The 21,404-nt window shown below is 37.8% G+C and overlaps 1 long non-coding RNA gene across 1 annotated transcript; it reads left to right on the top strand.

Moving 5' to 3' along the window:
- LOC125384890 lies at positions 1 to 21,335 on the top strand. Its single transcript, XR_007223734.1, has 3 exons — positions 1 to 133; positions 273 to 426; positions 20,831 to 21,335. It is a non-coding gene; the product is annotated as an uncharacterized LOC125384890 (long non-coding RNA).
- Positions 21,336 to 21,404: the final 69 nt, after the last annotated feature.

Here is a 21,404-nt window from a genome sequence, read left to right as displayed (position 1 = left end):
CAGTTCGACTGTGCCACCACTTCGACTGTGAACGCGATAGGAATTGGATCGTCTATTCTACAAAGCTCCTTTATCTTTTGCAACAATTACATTCGAATGTCTTTTCAAGCGCTAACGACATAATCGACGTTTGGTAAGCGATTAGTAACTGCGAATTCGTAGAATTCGTGGATAATTCTCGAGCTGTTTCGTGCGTACGCGATTTTAAGTGGCACGCAAACAGGTGCACCTATTCGCGTAACGCAAGAAATGTATCACGAAGGTTGTTGCAGGTAATATCCATCAACAGAGGGGACAATTCGGATGCACAATCTATGCCTATGACTGTGCAGTAGGGAGGGCATACTCTTCTCCACCACTTGTCTGGCGCCACTATTGTCTCCGAAGGCCAAGCTGTAAATCTTCGTTGCTTATACCGTTTTCTTGGTGAGTGTTAATTTTTTACTTATTCGATGGTATAATAATACCGTTATTACGAGGTAAAAATTTTTGGATGTGTGAGTTCTTGATTGAAGAGACGCTATCATTATTAAAAGTTTGAATATCCCGCCACTAGCGAGGGAAACATAATACAGAATGATTCTTTCATTTGCTTACATTCGATTTGTTAATTTTACTCCTATTCTCCTTTTTAATTCGTAATTTAATTGTGTGGACATATGCTATGGAGCAATTTTTGTTACTTTTAGCATCGTTGCTTTATTTGTTAAGACTGTTGAGCAATACGATCGTTTACTTTATTTACTGCCTTGTTTGCTATTATTTTACTTTTAAAGACAGGTATTTTGGAAATATAAACTTCTACATATTGGTATAATATTGATATACTTAAAAATGTCGTTTAGTGAATAGGAAAATAGGACACTAAAGGTTTAACTAATTGAAAACGATTTAGTTATTGAAGATAGTACTTGCTGAGCAAATGGATCGCGAAGTTGTCATAACGCTACAAATGATACACGCTTCAAAGAGAATTCAAAGTTTCCTTAAATTGTGATAACTTTTTGACAGTGAAGTACAGTTGTTACCTTGTGTGAGATAGAAAACTGCATAATCGACTGGAAGTTTCTGTACGAGATATTGAAACATCGATTATGTTTTACGAGTTTTCCAAACAATATCGAATCGTTACATATTTCGTATAATTTCTGCTCGTCGTAAATTCGTAATAAAACGAATAATTTGATAACGATCGCAAATTTCTTCTTTTTTATTTCAAACTTATCTTTCTTATTTTCCCTTGCATAAAAATTAAAGTAATATTAACATATACATACTAACACGATATATACAAGGCGAGTTACTTGAGAGTTTGAAACGAAATATTTTTTATATTTTTAAATATATCGAAAAATGTTTCGGATAAAAGCTGAACTGAAATTCTGCGTGCAAAAATTATTAATTCACTTACGTCGAAGAAATATTAGTTTAACAGATATTTTAATTTTTATTTAGTGAAATTTATCGTACGAAAGACAAGCACGAAGACAAATACGAAAGTAGCGTCTTGTGTCTTTCCTTGTCTCTTATACCTAAAATATTTACTAAACTAATGGTTTTTCGATGCAAGTAGGTTAATAAATAACATTTTATAGAGAATTTTGAGCTGCATCGATTAATGTATTAAGAACTGTGTGATTCCATTTGAAGAAACAAAGTCGACCTTAGTACGATGGTTGCGCCACCACCTATAGAAAAGCTAGCAACGTCTAAATATGTCCTCCTTACAACCATCAAACTTTTATCCGAAGCATTTTTCGATATAATGAATAGTGTCGAAAATATTACGGCTCAAACCCTTGGCAAATCTTCGCATAGCCAATATATCTTCGAAATCGATTTTCTCAAGAATGAGCATTGGCACGCGGATGCTCCGTCTTACATTTTCGATTAATTTTTTTCAAGATCATCCTTTACCTTGCTCTTGCATAATTAAATAATTTGAAAATTTATGATAATATGTATATATAGAAATTTAATAGAAACAAATAGCAGGTGGACTTGTTAGATGGTCAGAAAATTATAGATTGTTATGTTTATGTATCGTTCGTATGACACGCTGTAAAAGTAAGAAACGATAATTATAAATTTATCGAAATATATTTATTATAAAGAGAAAAGAGAAACTGGCAGGGAAATATAGAGGAAAATTTGTTCGTAGGACGCTTCGTATTCAAGAGATTCCAAGATTGAAAATTTGCCTACCAAGTATACTTGAACTTGGCTCATTACGTGATAAATTAAAAAAATGTATTTTTCTTGAAAACAAAGCGTCTTGCGAATAAATTTTGTTCCACATTCTCAGTTTATTTTCACACGTAGAATTAGCCAGTCCAGAATTAGCCATGTTCTAGTACGCTTGGTAAATTTTCAAACGCGATCTTCTCGAAAATAAAGAATCCTGTATATTCGAATTTAAGTTGTCGAACGAAACCGATTTATACAAATCAAATGTATATCATCGAATATACAATTTGTTAAATAATACTCGTTTTAATCTGCTTATGAAAGATTATGATACACGAAGAACTTGTCGTTAGAATCAAATTATTTCTTTCGCTAAGCTTCGAATCTCAAAAATTTAACGTAGATATTTCCATCAGGTATTTTGGCATCGGAAGGAAAATTCCACGAACTTGAACCAATTTTTATTACTTTTCCGTCAAAACAATTCCCTGCTTCGTCTGATATTTATTAACGGATCATTCGTTTAAACTCGCGATTTGATCACATTGTGGCTGTTATAAATATTTTGAGGCTGTCGGCGATATTATGCTTCCCGTCGCTCCTGTACAAGTTTCATTCGTACCCGAATAAAGTTCCCAATTACACGACGTACAAGATCTCGTAAAGTTTTCTTAATTCGTTATCAGCCAACGTCGTACTTTTCGCGAGAAGAACTCGCAAGACTATTATTTCCGCTTTGCGAATCTATTTATCCGACGTGGGAATGTCTAAACTCTAACTAAAGCGAGAAAGCTTTTTCTTCACCGTATCCGTAGTCGTACAACGAACAATTTTATTTATGAATATCCGCCTTGACAGTTTGTCTAAAAGATGTTCGTCCTTCAATTTTGTTACAAACGCAAAACGTTTCTTTCTTCGCTTCTTTTCCAAATATTCCGCTCGTGCTTTTATACTTTAAGATAGCAGTTGCAGCAGTTAATGAAAAAAGTTGTTTGCAACTATACCTCGATTAAAATCGCTCGAGATATCGTAAGGTTCTTCTTGCATACGATAAATATTCGGTTGGCATCTATGTGATTGCGAATTTTGTCAATACCACCTAATGACAAAATCCACAATCGCTAAGTCGCCAACCCAATAATAGGCAAGCGTCTAATATTAAAAATAACAACTTATAACGTTGTTTTCTTGCAAATTCCGTTCGTTTTTCATTACCAATTTTCATGGTAGGCGGATCGTACACGATGAGGCGTGTATGGCGTTAGGTTGTCGTCGGTGATAGTAGTAGTTGCCGGCTGTAGATGTCGCTGCTGGAACGCTGCTAATTATTCTTTTTATTTTGATGCGTGGTAGGAAAATAGGATCACGGGCGCCGGGAATCGAACCCGGGTCCCGAACGTTCGAAACCTAGAGCGCTGACCACTTCGCTACCGTGTCCGTGTTAGTTAGTGTCGTGTAGCGGTATTTGTTGTCGAGTGCCGCTACAACTATAATAACGTGGAGAAAACGTGAAGGGTAATCGTTTTACTAACTCGTTGCCTTAATTGGTTTACCTTAACTATGTTGGCTGTGTCAACCGATGATACGGGTTACGCTTATTTCATTGTTCACGCAACACGGTATAACGGTACATATCTGGAATCTGCATAGATGATTAGGGATGAATGTTATGGAAATTTCCAATCTAAACAACCCAGTCTTCAATGAGCATCGATCGATCGCATTTTAATGTCGTTAATTACGCGCAATTATATTAATGAAACTATCGTAAACTTTGTACAAATAAAAACAAAAAAGGATCAAGAAATTAATATTATTGTCACGATCGTTGCGCGCAAATATTACGTACAGTGGGTATTTTATCGTAAGAAGGAACATATTACTTTGTCCCAAAAGTTTCTTTCCTTTTATAAGGAAATTATTTAATTGTTAGTACATACGCATCTTCTAACGAATGGGAACAACTTCGAGTCACCGTAATCATCATATCGAATGGAGAAAAAAAAAGATCGAAAAATATATATATTGGAAACTTTGCATCTAAAATCTGATATTTATACGAACGTTGTAGCACGAAATTTAATTTCTCTTCTTTTTCCGGCTTCCGTAAAACGACTGCGTCTAAAGGACTTTCGAAACTTAATTATCCCGGTTGAATCTTTAAAGTAATATACATGGACTAACTTTTCATTGAAGACACCGGTAAGGAAGAAAATCGCCAGGAACTGGTAATTATCGAGCGCTTCCACAATGAGTAGACGGTCAGTTTGTTTAACTCCTTCATTCAAGGATAGCGCATACTCGAAGTGTTTCCTACTCCGGGGACTGTTATTGAAATGCTTGGAATTGCACGTATAGTTGCGCAGTTATGCGTTTAAGGGCCATTTCTGTCATCTCGATTTTTTTATTATCGTTGCACACCACCTTGCACGATTTTAATAATATTTAGACAGAAGAAAAAATATGAATAAGTATTCTTGTTATTATTTGCGTTATTAAGTCAAAATGGAAAATACCTTCGGTTCGAACAGTTGATTTTAATCAACTTTAGTTGAAATTCGATTTGTACTTTGGAAATTTTAATCGATTGCAGAATATGTAATATCAGAATATATAATAACGGATATAATATGCAAAGTTAAATGTATTCTACGTCATTGTCATTATTGTTATCGTGATCGGAGAATAATATTTCAAAAGACATGACGAATATATGGCATAGAATTTGTATTATGAGAGCGAAATGGAAAATACTTTTAGTTCGAAGGTTTGATTAAAATTCAAATTTCATTATGCTTGACGAATTTCCATCGATCGTAGAATATACAGCTAAAACAGATGTAACATCGAAAGTCAAGCAATATTCTACTTTCTCGTTTCGCTTGTTATCGTCATGTACAGCCTGGTAATATTTTTAAAACCATAGGACACATATAAATGAGATATAAATACGTAAGTGCGTTATTAAATCGAAATGGCAAGTACTTTCGGCTCGGATATCGATCAAAATAATATTGAGAGTGAAATGCAAGCTATGTGTATCACGCGTTATTTCAGCGCCAAGTTTCGGTGAAGTTGAACCGAAAAATTTGATTTCAACGCAAATCAAACGCTGGTTGGCCGTGTCAAACACATATCGCCGTATCCACTGTTTTGATCCGGTTATTTCATGCGTGATGACACACATGCAAAATTGAAAGTCCTTTACAACGTACGTACACAAGTGTCCCGTGTGCTTCTTATCTCTCCTTACGCATAAAACGCTATGTGTATATTTCGAAATATGAGTAACGGTTGATTTGCTGTACAAAGTGCAACGTCACGTGATTTTTATCGAAAGGTATAACCATACCAGATATAACGTTACAGAATAAAATTCGTCGCGAAATACCATTACAGTGTGCTTGGTTTTATTTTCTAATCTTTTTATCCTAACTTATCCTAACTAACAAGCTCGTGCGTGTGCCTAGTAACGTAACGGTAGTAATACAGTTTTTACGTTCACTGGCATACGTAGCTTGCAACGTAGTATACTTTATGTTCAGACTGCTGGCCATAAACTCGATTTACAATAATTATCCTCCCTCTTGCCTTGTATTCTCGCTTAATCATACACACACACACACACACACACACACACACGCAAAACCTTATTTTTATTATTCTTTTATTTTATTCTTTTTTTGTTATTTTACCCTCAGTTGTGATACGTAAAAGATTCTTGTAATTACGCTCCATCTAAGTGTTAGCCTTATACCTCTAACGTTATAAATAAATTCTTAATATCGAATCGACATCGCAGAAAAGGTAAAATATGGAACAGTCACATCGATTAACAGAACAGAAATGTAGTTGTTCGTAATTATCGAGATCCGAGCATCAAATTGTTTGACTACTTGATGATCTTATTTGCGTAAATATACAAAGAAAGACAGACGTCTGTCTCAGTGTGGTTCCGATCGTTCGGGATCTAAATTCAGACCTAAAACTGTAGGTTCATTCTTCGCCATGAGTTTCATAAGACAGTCGCTAACGAGCTCGCTAACCGAAAGGTCTGCGACTGCGACCAAATGCTCTGGAACCGTATGACTTTTAAAACGATAAGGATCGACGACGACGAAGACTGAAAATGCGAAATATATATGTCGGCTGGACGATAGGATTGGGGGTGGAGGTGTTGGATGAATCTTGGTTGATATTGGCCATCGATGCGGTGTAACAATGGTAGAGTTTATTGGCACAAGTGAGTGGTATTACAGCGTTGGTAATTAATCACAATGTTAGATACTCGCGGCGCTATGACAATGGCCTCGGGTCCGGTAACGAATCCGCGGTCAACGGGATGTCGAACGTGTATACTTCGTGGAAGTCTAAGTTATATTCAGGTCGCCACAGAACAAGCACTACGTACCGGAGAATTACTTGTATCGTCGTTAAAATCGTACGATCGAGTGTCTCTCCATCACGGTGACGCTGTCGAGGAAAACTACGATGGGTGTGTCTAAGGGCACGAGATCATCGGATTCGTGGAGAAAAGTCTACATTCGGAAAGTGAGGAAAATTGGAGTTACTTAGTTGGAGGAAATAGGGGAAGGGTGCTAGCCGCCCTTAAGAGAAAGTCGCCATCGGGCCGCGTCGTTCGTGAGAAAAATAGACTTCTCCAATTTTCCCGTAGTTGGAACAAAGGTTGTTTGTCGGTTTGAAGGACTTTCGTTAAATAGATCTAAAGATTTATAGCGGGTCCTCGGGCTAGCCGAACATGTACTGTGGAGACGCATCAACATCTGGTAATCGTCTTACTCGAAGCATAGTCTGCGTGTGGCGAGCCACGGGACAGAAACCATTGAAACGTTTACCATCGTTACCATCGTTTACCATCGTATAGAGTTACTTCCTGCCTTGGTTAAACAAAACGTTCATCCCCTTGACCGCGACTACGTTCGGCGACTGGTTGTCGCCTCGAGCCCGAGCTCATTATCATAAATCTCGAATAAGTACAGTCGGATCGAATGACAACGGCTTTCTTAATACGGCTATGGTGAAATCTAAATTACGGTACTAGGTGTCTTCACAAAGTTCCGAGGGGAAGGCTCCGGTGCTCTTTCATCTCCGACATATATATAATGCGTTCGTTTAATAACGCACGCACATTCGTACGGTAAATACGTGAGGTTATTTGGTGCAGGATGTGTAGATGTTTAATAGTATATTTATTAACAATTCTCGTTTTTCCGACTCTTTACGTACAACTCTTGATTCAACAAATGTTTTCTTAATCCGATTCGTTTCTTTTTGTCGCCCTTTAATATCCCCACGACGCACGCGATTGGTGGGCGTCCGTGACCGTTGTCACGTAACAACGGTCGCGGACGCCTACCAACCGTGTGCGTAGTGGGGATTTTGAGAGGCGACAAAAAGAAAAGAATTTTAGTTTTCAAACTTTATTTTCGTCCACGACCATTGTTACACGACAACGGTCACGGACGCCCACCAACCGTGTGCGTAGTGAGGATATTGAGAGACGACAAAAAGAAAGGAATTTAATTTTTGCAACGTCATTTTCGTGCGTGACCGTTTACACGTGGCAATGGTAGCGGACGCCCACCAACCGTGTGCGCAGTGGAGATATTGAGAGGCGACAAAAAGAAACGAATTTTATTTTTCCAACGTCCTTTCGTCCTTGACCGTTTACACGTGGCAACGGTAGCGGACGCCTACCAACCGCGTGCGTAGTGGGGATATTGAGAGACGACAAAAGGAAACGTATTTTAGTTTTCGAACGTCATTTTCGTCACGCCTTTTTCCAAATATTCGGCGGAGGGATTGTAGGGATATCAATGACTGGTTAGGCCTATTGGCACTTACGCTTCGATGTTATACTTGTATCGACGAAACCGTTGGAAAGTTTTGTTATCGCAGCTACATACGTAAGTGTGTAACACAGATTAACCATCGTACCTGATTAACACTAACTCTTACCAAATCTGACAAAGTCAAATGACGAGTTTGAAGGTTTCGTTTAAGTTTCATTTAAAATTGTACATTAGTCGTTATTTTTTCTTCTTCTTTTTTTGTTCATTCAACTTTATGTAAATTCTCGTATTGACAAAAATTGAGAAATCGAAAAATATAAGAATGTGCATAAAGTTAGACGAACGAAATGAATAAGGGCAAATGCACAATTTTAAATAAAATTTTCTATGTCGTTTCACCGGGCTTGGTAAGATTAGCGTTGAACAAGGACAAAAGGCGCCTTTATCCGTCTAACACGGCATTCTCTTCCCATTCTCATATCGCATCCATTTACACGGTAACGTACGACTCTCGTACTCTGTATCTCTATATCTTTATGGTTATTCCAGACAATGCCAAGAATAGAAAGAAAGATTGGTTGCTGACGGCTCGTAACGTATAGCTGGAAAAGTTAGAATTGCAGAGAGCAACTTGTTAGAGTAGCGGCAATATGGAAGTTGTACTCGCGCAGGTAAACTTGGCCATGTAGAAGTCTGGGCTGGGTTATATCGTGTTCTAAACTCGAGTTACAGAGCTAAAATAACGTATCCGGACGTGTAGATGATTCGAGTTAAAGCAAGCTTTATTTTCACTTATAGGAGGCAGCGAAACGAAAGGAATCAAAGAAAATTGTTGCAGCCTCGTGCAGGTTTTTGAAGTCATAGGGGCTCGATCGTAAAACAAAATTCGTCGAACGAGCGGGTATTCTATTTACCTGATAAAGTTAAATATTATCGCCCGCGCTACAAAAGAAAAAATCTATTATCCATTTGTTCCTATCTCCACCATTTGCATACACCGTTTTTGCAACGGTAAAATTCCTTTGCAAACCATTTTTGAACGAAAACTACGAACAATGTTTTCCGCGTTACTCTGACGCGCTTTTAATTCGCCTTTGTCGCTTTTGTCGCAGCCGCTAGCATTGAAATACGTGTCGCGGAAAGGTCGTAGTTGAAGCTGCGCAATAGTAAACGAAAAAAGGCGCGATATCGGTTCATGTTGTAGGCGATTCGGCGTAAACGCGTGGGAGAGATACCCTGCAACGATTGCCGTGCTTTATTAACTAGCGTAGAGAAGTTGAAAGCGAGAGAAAATTTCAGTGACATCGATGAACACCAGGCGGTATGGAATACGGGTCACGCTTATCCCGGGCATCGATTGGAATTACTCACACGAGATACGACCACGGATAAACGTTTCGAGGAACTTTTCCGTTGTTCCCAGCGTCGTCTCCTCCGACTTGCGAAATCTTTCGTACTTTTTCCGTCGATGTAACGAGCGTAGTTTCGGTCCAATTGGAACAAGGGTCAAAGAAAGGAAGCGAAATTGCTTTTTGACTCTCGATGGCTCGCTAAATCGCGACCTAGCAAACAACGAATCAGCTTACGCGGAAATGCTGCATTTATGCATAAGAAGCGCGCAAGCCAATTTTTTCGAAGATAACTACGTTCAATTAGCATAGAAGTAATATCGTAAGGTCGGAATTTTTTTCCTTTTTATATAAAATGAAAACTGGTATTTTTAACGAGACTTTGTACTCGAGCAGAAAGAACGAGATTGGTTGTTGGTTGAAGTAGCAATAACGATGTGACGATATCATCATTCGTTCGTTTCACTATTAATTTGGTGACGTTTTAACGACCAGGTATACCGGTTTCATGTTCTGTGCGAAACAATCAGATTGTGACGCGTATACGTGTGGGAAATGTTTAAAGATTCGGAAGATAAAAGAAGCGAGTAATAGAATTTAAGGATGCATAGAATTCACAGAATATGCAACGATATATAGGACATTCAAAGTATAATCTTCGTTAGGATATTTAAAAAGTACGACAAATATCTGTCCGGGTTTTAACACTTTAGTGTGACCGTAAAAATATAAATATTCGTATATCCACAATGTAAATATAAAAATTTCAAATAATATTTCTAAGTGATGTGGAATAATCGACTAGGAAGTAACAGTCGAAGACTGTTTGATGTACCCTTCTTGCGTGTCAGTATTGTTTCATAAAAATGAATTTAAAGGAAACTATTTGGAAATTGAGGTGGAAGATACCCTAAACTACGATAAAAAATACACACGTACACACTATTTATACATACGTACTGAGAGTGTTCCAAGGATGAAATGTTAAACAGCGTTGAATATTAAAACTATTTTAAAAATTAGAGGAAAATTAAGCCAGCTTACTGCTATTACTATTAGGACCGAGTATTAAGAACCAGATGTTACTAATCAGATGAATAATGAATGAACGAACAACGCAACGACAAGAACAAATTCTTTTTTTCGAATAAAGTCATCACACACACGCGCGCTTGTACGTTCACCTGAAGTATATAATAATTTATTATATTAATTAATAAGCCTATATACTCTACAATGATATAATTAGTTAATCGTTGAGCGTGGTATCGCAGGAAATGCGTGGACGAAACGTGCAAGTGCATGTTTATGCTCGAACGAGAAACTAAGTTTATCGAATAGTTGAAAATATTCCGCGAACCTATTCCATAGAATTAAATAAAACGTGGCTTTAAACGTTATAAAATTCCTTCTTCTTCTCGTCTATTCGATTTAAACCCGACTTTTTCGCGCCTTCTTCTCGAACGACAGTAAATTAGAGTTGGAAATATTTAACGTCTCAAATAAATAAATAAATAAAAACTAATCGAAATTCTGGATTGCGTGATTGTGGGAATAATTTTCCCAAGTATTGAAAATTCAGGCAACATAAAGAGCTTAATACGTAAAGATCGAAAGAATGATCGAAAAGTAAAATAGAATTACCTGTCTGTATTATTTATTCCCGAAACTAATGAACTAAATAGAAAGCGAATGAAGGTGAATTTCCTTTTGAAATTTTATCTCGCATGGGCAAATTACTCTATACTTTGTAGTACGTATACAGGAAATTCAATTTTCTTTTAAATGCAGTGCACGTAACCTCTGGTCTATCGAAAGGAGAAACCTACCTGAAGAGTTCAATTCTGCCATGTGATATTTAGACTCATTCCTCTTTCATACATTTTTTCTATATTTCCATTTTAACCTCGTTTCTCCTTTCTCCGCTACCGATAATTTCGCGTTTCTGTCTCCTCCAATGTTTCATCTGTCCACGATCTGTGCAGTGTACGGGTGTCTCGTAGAATTTGAATTTCAATGCGCCCACAATGAGTTACCTACCTGCGGCTTGGAAATTATTTTTCATCGTCCTATTCGAGAGAGTTTACGCAATAGGTAAATTTCGTTTGTTTCGATAAGTCGGTTAAATTAGAAGCGATGCATAATAAAATACAGGTAAAATGTTTCGGGCGAGAAAGACTCCGTGGAACAGCGATTAACCTTTCGCGATTGCATGTAGATTCGATGACGAACTCGAAGATTCTTTATATCGAATAACCTTTGAAGCCACCATCTATGTTTATTTGTTAAGATTCAGATTCAAGTGATCGACCATTTCTGATTTCAAAGAGATGGCTTGGCTTTCTTATTTAGAAGTTTTACATTCGATCTTATGTACGAAGGGAACGTGAATCTTTATATTACTGCAGGGAAAGCTTGAAAGTTGGGGAAAAGGTAATTTCGTATTCTACATTCACCTTTGTTCAATTCATTTCTATGTAAATCATTCCGCGACACAGATAATCGCAATAGAAAAGGACTGAAACTTCGATAAAAACAATGTCCCGACAATCCGATAAAAATTGTCTATGCAAAGATATTTAATGTTTTCCACGCCTTTCCTCGATCTAATGTTTGTTATCTAATTTTCTATTCGTGCATTTATTCTTCAGACTCGACGAAAAGATTCGCGGACATATATACACGTGGTTTCACGAAATTCTCGGGAAACCGTTCAATTTTCCAATCGTCAGAAAGATTCAGTCATTGATATGAAAATTGGTTTTGTTCCGCTTTCGAAATTTTTCAATTCGTCGTACTCGGGTTTATGAATCCGATTGGTCTGCCCCCAACAACCTTACGACGAATTGCTCGCTAGGAGACGCCTCCATAGATGTCGGTAGAATTCGTCCAAGTCAAAAATATCCGTGGATCGTCTATCCCCTGCGGAGCAAAACAGATTTGAAGAAAATTTTCTCCGCCCATTATCCAGCAGCGTTTCGTCTTAATGAACAGTTCAAAAGACTATTAATCAGAGGATACGCCGCACGAAATCCTTTTTACGATCCGTCTCACAGTTTGCTAACCGTCGCCAGTAACAAACTCCAATCTGTTCCACAATCAACTCTAATTTCAAAGCAATCTCCACGCTAATTTCATTTTGGCATTCTAAATCGTATCTCGAAATGGAAATCACGTCCGAATACCCGGAAGATATAGTTCGCGGATCATCTCCGCGGGAAACATCGACTTTCTTTATTAATTCGTGATTGAGACTGATTTGTGTGGTTCGCGTGCTGTAATTCTCCGTATGTGCGTATAGCGCACGCGTGTGTGCGAGATACGTGACGGGGGAAAAAATGTGTGGGCGAATGGGAAAGACAGGGGTGGAAAAGAAATGTAGACGCCCAGTGGTTGCAAACAGTATCCGTACGTCGGTGTATTTACTGCTTCATCTACGTTGGCGGATAAGGTGAGGCAGCTTCAAATTGATACATCACGAATTTTATTAAGTTTTCTTCTTTCTAAAATTTGTTCAAAATCGTCGACGATAGTCGTCTATTCTGTGGCACGTACGTGCCGGTGGCTGTGAAATTGCAGCAAGTCGTATACGATGGAGGACGAGAGGAAGTTTAAAAAAAAAAAAAAGGATAAAAGAAACGCGACAGTTTTAGAAAAAAAGAAAAGTTGTAATTGATAAGAAGAATTGGATTGCGAACAAGCTTGATACGGATGACTGTCTTCAACGTTGTTGGTGATGAAAGTCGCAATTAGTACGTAAGGTGCAGTTATCGTACACAGTTTTGTGAATTTTAAACTTCCCTTCGATCGCCGCTGTATCTCGTTTTTAGACGCGTTTCGACGTTCGACGTTCGGCGTTCGAGCGCGTTAAAAAGTATTTTTCCGACACGCAATAAAACGTTTCGTAAAATATACGATCTTCTAAAGTGAGATTTACGCGTCGTACAATTTTACGAGCAGTTTGTTCGAAAATGTGCCTCTTAAATGCTTAAATCACTTGCACTATTTTTAGAATTAATCGTATATTCTAGCTGCCGACTTACGATAATAAAAGATAATGGATTTTGTTGAAAAGACAACTGAGAAACGAACAGATTTATTCTTTTTATATCGCATATATGTATTGTAATTTTGCATCATTACATTGTTACATTCTCATCTTCTTCGATAATGAAATTTTCTGTTCCGTACGCTTCAAAGGCTCCAAGGTATTTCGTGGTTCGATGAAACGTAGAATATAGCAGATCCATCGTGTCTTTACATTTTATCTTTTATCACTGACCTCTCACCTGCATATAATGTGGATTATAACGTTATTTTAGCATCCGCCTTTTCAGCGAAAGGTATAAAACTCGAAACTCCTCTTCGAGATCCATCGATGTTTCCATAAAATATTTTGTATGGGGTATTACCATACACGACACTTTAAGCTTTATAAACAACGTTTTCTCACTCAGTTACATCATACGAGTTGCGCCATTGCCAAATGTTAGGCCGACATTAATAAAATTACAAGATAAAACAGTCGTTTCGTTGCAATTTCATTCTACGTTATAACAGCCACACGTACTCCGTGTTTGACGAGTATACTCGTCACCGTTTACCTTTTGCGACACATTCTAGGCACACGCTTTCAAAGAGATCTGGAAGAGCTGATTAATCGTATCATAAATTCACTTATCACTCTTTTATCGCTTTTTATCGAGCAATTATCACAATTTATTAATCACTGACAATTAGTCGGCTAAATGGTAACATGGACCGTTAGCATGGAAACGTAGAAGCATTTCAGCGTTCGCTGCGTACACGGGATTTATCGAGAAAAATACAAGTAGAGTAGAAATGCGTTTATTGAAACAAAACTTTAATTAACGCCCAATTAACGGAACGTTTGCTGGTATTATTCGAGCAAAGAGCGATACGTAGCGAGAAAAATTGGTAAGCTTCCATTATACGAACTCCAATTATATAAACTGTTCTCGTTTCCTGACAACTTTAGATAAATCGTCTTCCGCCGTATTTGTCGAACGCGGTTTAACATCCGCAGCGGTCTCTCTGAATCCCGTAAAAACTGTGAAATGGAAGAAACGCATTTTGATCGTTCGCCTGTGCAACAGAACGAACGTTTCTACGTCGCTTTTCTTATTAAATGGTTTCGTAGAAAGTATTACGTGTTTCGTAGTATAGAGCCTTTTAATACAGTGAAAATACGGTCAGTTTGAAAAATCTGCGTACATCTCTTGGATAGAAAAAATATTTTCTACGTAAAGACGCAGGCAGAGAGGCGTGTGCAGTTGTTTAAGCTGTAAGCTGTTTGATAAATGTATTTTTAATATCTTTCTCGATAAATCCTCGTACATAGAAATACTCCGAAATGCTTTCACGTTTCTCTGCTAACGATTGATATTACATTTAGCTGACTAAAAGATTATGACGCGTCAGAACGCCTAGCGTTGCAGCGCGTGAAGTAGATGCGACAGGAACACGTTTACGCGTATACGGTAATAACTCTTAGTTAAATATCAACGTTTTCCTGACTTATCGCTCGTACGCAGAGACGAGCTCTGTCACGAAGCTGATCCTCGCTTTAAATTCTTACGTACTTGGACGATATGATTATTTAACGGGGTGTCCTGAATTAAAATGTTCTAAAACAACGTCTTTTTGTGATTTTTTTTTTTTAGAAGGGAAAGAAAGAAACAAAGTTATTGAATTTTGAGGTGTGGCTTTATATATATTTAACGAATACAACAAATTTTTTTTAATGTTAACAAAAAAATTATATCAGATTTCTAATCGTTTTCAGTCGGCGTGAAAGATTCACCTCGTAATTCTTGACTGAAACGGAAAAACTAGAAAGGATTAAATTATTATATATTTTTCTTCTCGATGAACTAAAAAAGTTTGTCAAAAAGTTGATTTAGACAATTGTTATAGCACCTTGAAGTTTATTCTTTCTTTTTAAAAAACACATTTTTTTATTTTCCGCCTTCTTTTTTTTTAGTCCATCGAGAAGAAAAATATATAATAATTTAATCCTTTTTTGGTTCTTCGTTTCAGTCGAGGATCACGCCGATTGAAAAATGCAGCCCATGAAATAGACTTAGAAATCTGTTATAATTTTTCTTTTACTTTAAAAAGAAATTTTTTGTATTCGTTAAATATATATAAAAACATAGCTCAAAATTCAATAACTTCGTTTCTTTTTTTCCTTCTAAAAAAAAATCACAAAAAGACGTTGTTTTAGAAGTTATTAACTTGCGATTTATCGTATATTTCATCTGTTGAAGTAACTTTATGAAAAATTCTACATCTTTATTTATGTATATCCATGGCCTGGAGATTGCTATTACGCAGATATATTGCAAATAAGGAGCGGCGCATATTATCCTACCCTTGAACGTATATTATGTTCTGGGTTGCAAGGTCTAGGAACAAAGAAACTAATAAACAGATTTCTCTTTATGCTCCCTGTAGCCTCTAGCCAAAGCCAGAAGCTTACCTTTTTTGGTAATATTCTTTTGCCATAAATTTATGAACGTGCTCCCTGTCGTTCCATTTTCTAGTAATACTAAAAGATTAAGGATCTGAATCAGTATTATATTATATTTATACCTTTAATCATTTCAGTATACTTTTCTATTACAAATTCATCCACTCGTTCTTCGATCAGTCAACGTCAAACTCAACATCATTCAAAACACGAATTAAACGACGAACGAGAAACGCCAGTTCTACGAAACATAGAAAAATAGAAACATTCCGATTTTTCTGATGAAACGTTATCGTTTCGAGTCAGGTGTTTCCGCTCGATGTGTAACATTTTTTACAATTGAAAGTGAAATTGTCGAGCATCGTTGAAAAAAAATTTTACGTTGCAATATGTACGAGCAATTTCAAATAAACGCAGTTTATATTTTAATCGATGAACGGAGGCTCGATCTCGAGAACGTTTGTCGAAATTAATATTTGTAATCGTGGATTTCAATAATCCGATTTTACCTGATCCGAAATACCTGATGGAAAAGAACTTAGTGGTAAAATATTGTTTTGTCAAACGAGAGGCTCTCTTTAAGTTTCAATCATATCGGCTACTTCGATTTCTTTAGGTGACTTTGATATTAACCCTTTCCACTCCGAATTTTATTTCAATTTCGTTACCAGCAGCTCGCAACGCTTTTAAATTCAATTTGAAATTTACTTTGACTAAAAAAGAAGACAATTTAAATAAACAAAGGCAGAAACAAATTCATTTAAATAGCAGTTTTATTCACACTATTGTCGTACCTTGTAATTTTTAAGTGTATGGTATATCTTGGAACAACTTCCAGGATGCAATCCTGGCTTTTTTTTCGCGCATTTCACAAAAAAAGGTGGGTCTGAAAGAATGTCTAGTGCGACTCGACAACGGAGTTCCTGAGGTAAAAACTAATGTCGAGTCACACTCCACACAGTTACAATACAAAGGGTTAAATATGCCATGTATCGTTCGTGTACATACATAATTTTCTAATGTAATTTGATTAAATCCGCATGTTGCACGGTTGCACTTGATTGTCCGTGCGTTAAACCACCAAGATCAATTTACTGTCGGTATCGACATTAGTATTGACATTGCTAGTATTACGCTTGACGCTGTACGCCATCAAGATCATGAAAATCTATTTCGTCTATTTTTTGACATATGCCATGCAATTTCACTCCTTATCGATATATTTCAATTTAACTTTATTCCAACTTGATCGTGATGTTTGAAATTAGAGAAAAACGTAAAATAATAAACAGAAAATAATTCTAGTAGTTTCTTACAGTAATTTTCTAAAACGATGCTACGCAATTGATAGAAATATATAAAATAACGCGTAGGGCAACTGCTGTATCATTTTACCGTGTTGCTGATTTTATCGATATAGACGTAAATTCGAAATATCAAATACCTTGACAGGATATTCGACCGGTGATCAAGCTCCTATAAACTCGATGGTATAAACTCTTGGTAAATTATATCGTAAGCATTAAGAATTTGCTATAAATCGTTCGTCGTGCCGTAAAACGTATCAGTTACAGAGCTGATAAAATTTTTCCATCGACGAACGAAATAGACACGCGAATATTTATTCACTTGACCGTGTAACGCTGGCAATTTGCAAGTCGTGCCAAATCCGCCGACACGGTTTTGCCTCTTTCTCGCCATAAAACGCACGTGTCAAGAGATTCGTGTGACAATCGATTGCGTTGCTCTTGCTTGGTGATGTTAATCGTAATTAGAAATATGCGCGCACGAATAAATTTGCAAATAAAGCCGCGAGCAGCTTGCAGCTTGCAATTTCCGTTCCGTCGGGCGATACTGCGCGAACAAATCAAAGAGGACAACAGAGTCTCATAAACAAGCGAATCTGCTAAACAAGATCTAAAATGTTAAAAACACGTCGCTGATGGCCACGAGTGGTTTACTGCATATCGAAACTTTAAACTACGTTTCTAATTCGCGAGATGCGCGGGTTACTCGTGAAATAAACGAGATATAGTGGAAACTCATTGTCTAACTCTTAAATTTTTGCGTTTGCACGCGAAAATTTTATCCGTCGCTCGACCCTTGACCCAGACTAGTCGACCAAACTCGCTCAATCGATCCGTTTGTACCGTAACTACCCTTAGGTAACACGAAAACAGAGGTCCTTGTGTCCCGGAGTACCACAGCACAGCTATATGCCTGACGATATACGCGTTAATAAGCTACGACCCATGCGCATTCTTGAACCCAATAACAGGATAGTTGCGTTCATGCGTAACATTAACATTCGTCATTTTTTCGATCAATTTACTTTATCCAATTCTATGGGATTTACGTTGCAACTATGAAAAGAATTTGCGACTGTTTAGTCGGTATTTTTCTTCTTGCTATTTATTACTCTTCCACCTTTTTTTTCTTTTTGTACGTGAAGAAATCCTCATGAACACTCCGCTGCTGCTAATAATCGGTAACAGTAGAGTAGTGTTGGACTCTTACCGACTAAAATTTCACGATGATCATTCTACGCGTACGACAGGAGTGCTCCAGGAACCTCTCATGAATTGTCTTCAGTTGCACCCTTTTCCGTCGTCCTCTTATTCGAGCCAATCCTAACAATTCTCCGACTGTTGAATTTGATGCTAGGGAGGGGGGGCATTGCCCCTAGCGTTATCCCCTGTTTTAGTCGTGGGTCCGTTGGGACGGCGATGAAGCGGTTCTAGGGCCGCCTGACCGCCATCCCCCTGCATGCGTTATCCTACAAGGGTGAGAGTTCTTCTTTCTCTCCCTTTCTGCTCGCTCGCAAAAGAGGCGGACAGCCTCGTATTCCTATGGTTCGCTCTCAACATCGTTTCTAGAATCGCCGAGGGTGTGTCAATCTTTCACCTATGACGTGCCGCAGGGAGTAGCTGTGTAGCTCCCACGCCGGACAAAGCTCCAGCGCGTGCTGCGCCGTGTCCCTGCCCTCCCTGCTTTTTAAAATTCGCGATTTAAGATTTATATTAATTTATATTATATTTAAAATTTTCGCGATTCAACGTTCAAATTGAAATCTTTTTCGTTCTTCATTAAGTTAAGATTACTAGAAAATAATCGTAAATGCTGCTTTATAATCATATAATTCAAGTTAGAAGTGTGCACATACCTTACTATTATATATAGAATGAGCAAATACTGTTTACTAATATCTTCTACACGTTTCAACGATATATTCTGGACGTTTTGCTTGCGACGAAATAACGAATGCGACTGGTTTGTTGAAATAAACGAAGCCTTGTTATAATGCGTTGCTATCAATTGCGCCACAGTGGCCTCCCCTGACAACCAATAAGATAAATGGTCCATTGGGGAAGAATGTTGTCTTACATCGTCATTTTATTATTATTTTGCCATTATATGCTTGGAACAATAAAAATATTCCCGTGGCGTGCTGAGTGAAACATGTGATTTCGGCGTGTCAGTCAAAGTGTTAAGGAAATTGAGCTACTTCGTAGTAATACGTCGAACTATTTTCTTTTAATTACACAACTTCCGTTTGTGTCTTGAAGTTTCGTAATAGACCTCCGTGGCCTGTCCGTGGTCCGTCGTGTTGATACGTCTTTTGGATATTCTCACACTGAGTTTCACATCTTGTACGTCTGTACGTTGTCAAAGTTTAGGCGCAGCGATAGTACAAGTAGTTAGAGGTACGTTCGAAGGTGAAGTTCAAGTTTCAAGCTTCGAGCGTAGATGTTCAGTAGGAGAGACGCGAAGGTCGTTGGTTGAAAGAGTAGACCATGGACGTAAACCAAGGAGAAACGTAACTGAAATTCTGTGCTACCCAGGAGAGCGAGGATGATGGGAAGCGAATATAAAACAAACATATAGGTTGCTGGTAAACTCGAGGGAACAATAACTCGCCTCGTTCGCGTCAATGTCGCTATTGGTACGCGGTTATTCCGCTTTTTGATCCTCGAATTGAATTAACGCGAAATAGCAGCTGAAAGCCTTTGTGATTGACGTGACTTTGAATAACAGCGAACAACAAAAATTCGATGCGACGCTCGAGCGCGTGGCAATGGGAGCAGAGGACGCAAATACGTCAACAGCGGTGCAATTTAACAATTCGAATGTGGTGAAGTGCATGGAAACCTTTAATCCGAAAAATAACAAAGAAATAACTGCTGTCGATTCTCGAGCGGCGTCATGGACCGTCAGCTCTATCGATAGCGTCCGTCGCGAAACAGCAGTTTGCGTATTGTTCGTTGATAAAATATCCGAGTATCGATTATCGTCCAACCCGGCGCGGCAATCTTTGACCCGCGGCCGGCATTATTGTCCAATTATTAGAAGAATTCGAGAATCGACGCAGCTTCCTATTGGCTTTGTTCGAATTCACATCCAATTCGCGGAATTAATTGGATTCAATTCTTCAAACGTATCTTCATTTACCTTCGATGTGCGAACGAGTTTCGCAACGTGATGGAACGTACCTTGTGCTACTTCGTTTATCCCAACAGACACAAAACAGAACGATTCTATCGATCAACGAGGATGAGGTGCCTTTATTTCTTTTTTTTTTTTTTTTTTTTCCTCCTCGGTTTGAGCAGAGTAAAAACAGTGCGCGTAGAGTGCGTTTTGGCACTCGGTTCGGGGATTGGCAATCCATTAACGCTTCTCTGGTTCGTGTTGTTGCAGTTGTTTGCGATTTAAAGTGATTCGAGTTATCAAGCGACGTATAGTTTGACGGCATAGCCTGTACAGCTCTTAACGTACCAAGCTAAGAGTTCTCGTAGAAATCACCTCGAGTGCCAAGAAACAAGTTTTTTCGCCAGCAGGAGAAAACTTGATGTAGTTCAGCCTTAACATATTCCAGATTCACGAACGAGGGAAGCGTACGGGTAGAGAGGCGTGTGTGTGTGTGTGTGTGTCGGCTGTTACTTGCAAAGGATCGACCAATGTTTATTGAAATTTGTATTCTTTTTTTACAGAAACGACGTTGCGACACAACCTTCCAGTGTTAGTGGCAGCTTATTCGGTAAGGGAAATCACAGTTAAATTTCATAATACGGTATTTTTATCGGTACGTAGAACGTTCTTCGGTAAAACATCAAAATTATTCAATTTTGCAATTTACAATGTTTTCTTCGCACAAGTACCCTTCAAGTAAATTTATTAATTTACTGCAGAGATTACTCGCGTGTTTTTATTCTTCGAAAGAATTGCAAATTAAGCGTCTAACGCAATTTTACGTCGTGCATATTTATGCGCAACTGTAATACGAATTCAGAGGTTCGGTAAGGAAAAAAAAAAATGAAAAAATAATGTGTATTCTGTGCAACCACGGAGAGAGAAATATCCGTTGAACAACCAGTTTGTGAAATATCGTTTGAATTTTTTACCGAATAACTTGCTGAAAATAACGTCAATTGTTTTAAAATTAATAAAATTTGTATTCCATGCAAAGATATTAAACCGATAGAAATGCCGATTTTATCTTGACGTTTTCCATTATTTTCAAAACAACTTTCTCGACATTTGTAGCCTGACCTTTTACGGTACACA

This window comes from Bombus terrestris, chromosome 4, assembly GCF_910591885.1.
Source record: "Bombus terrestris chromosome 4, iyBomTerr1.2, whole genome shotgun sequence".
In the NCBI taxonomy this organism is placed as follows: domain Eukaryota; kingdom Metazoa; phylum Arthropoda; class Insecta; order Hymenoptera; family Apidae; genus Bombus; species Bombus terrestris.
This window is presented reverse-complemented; position numbering and strand designations above follow the sequence as displayed.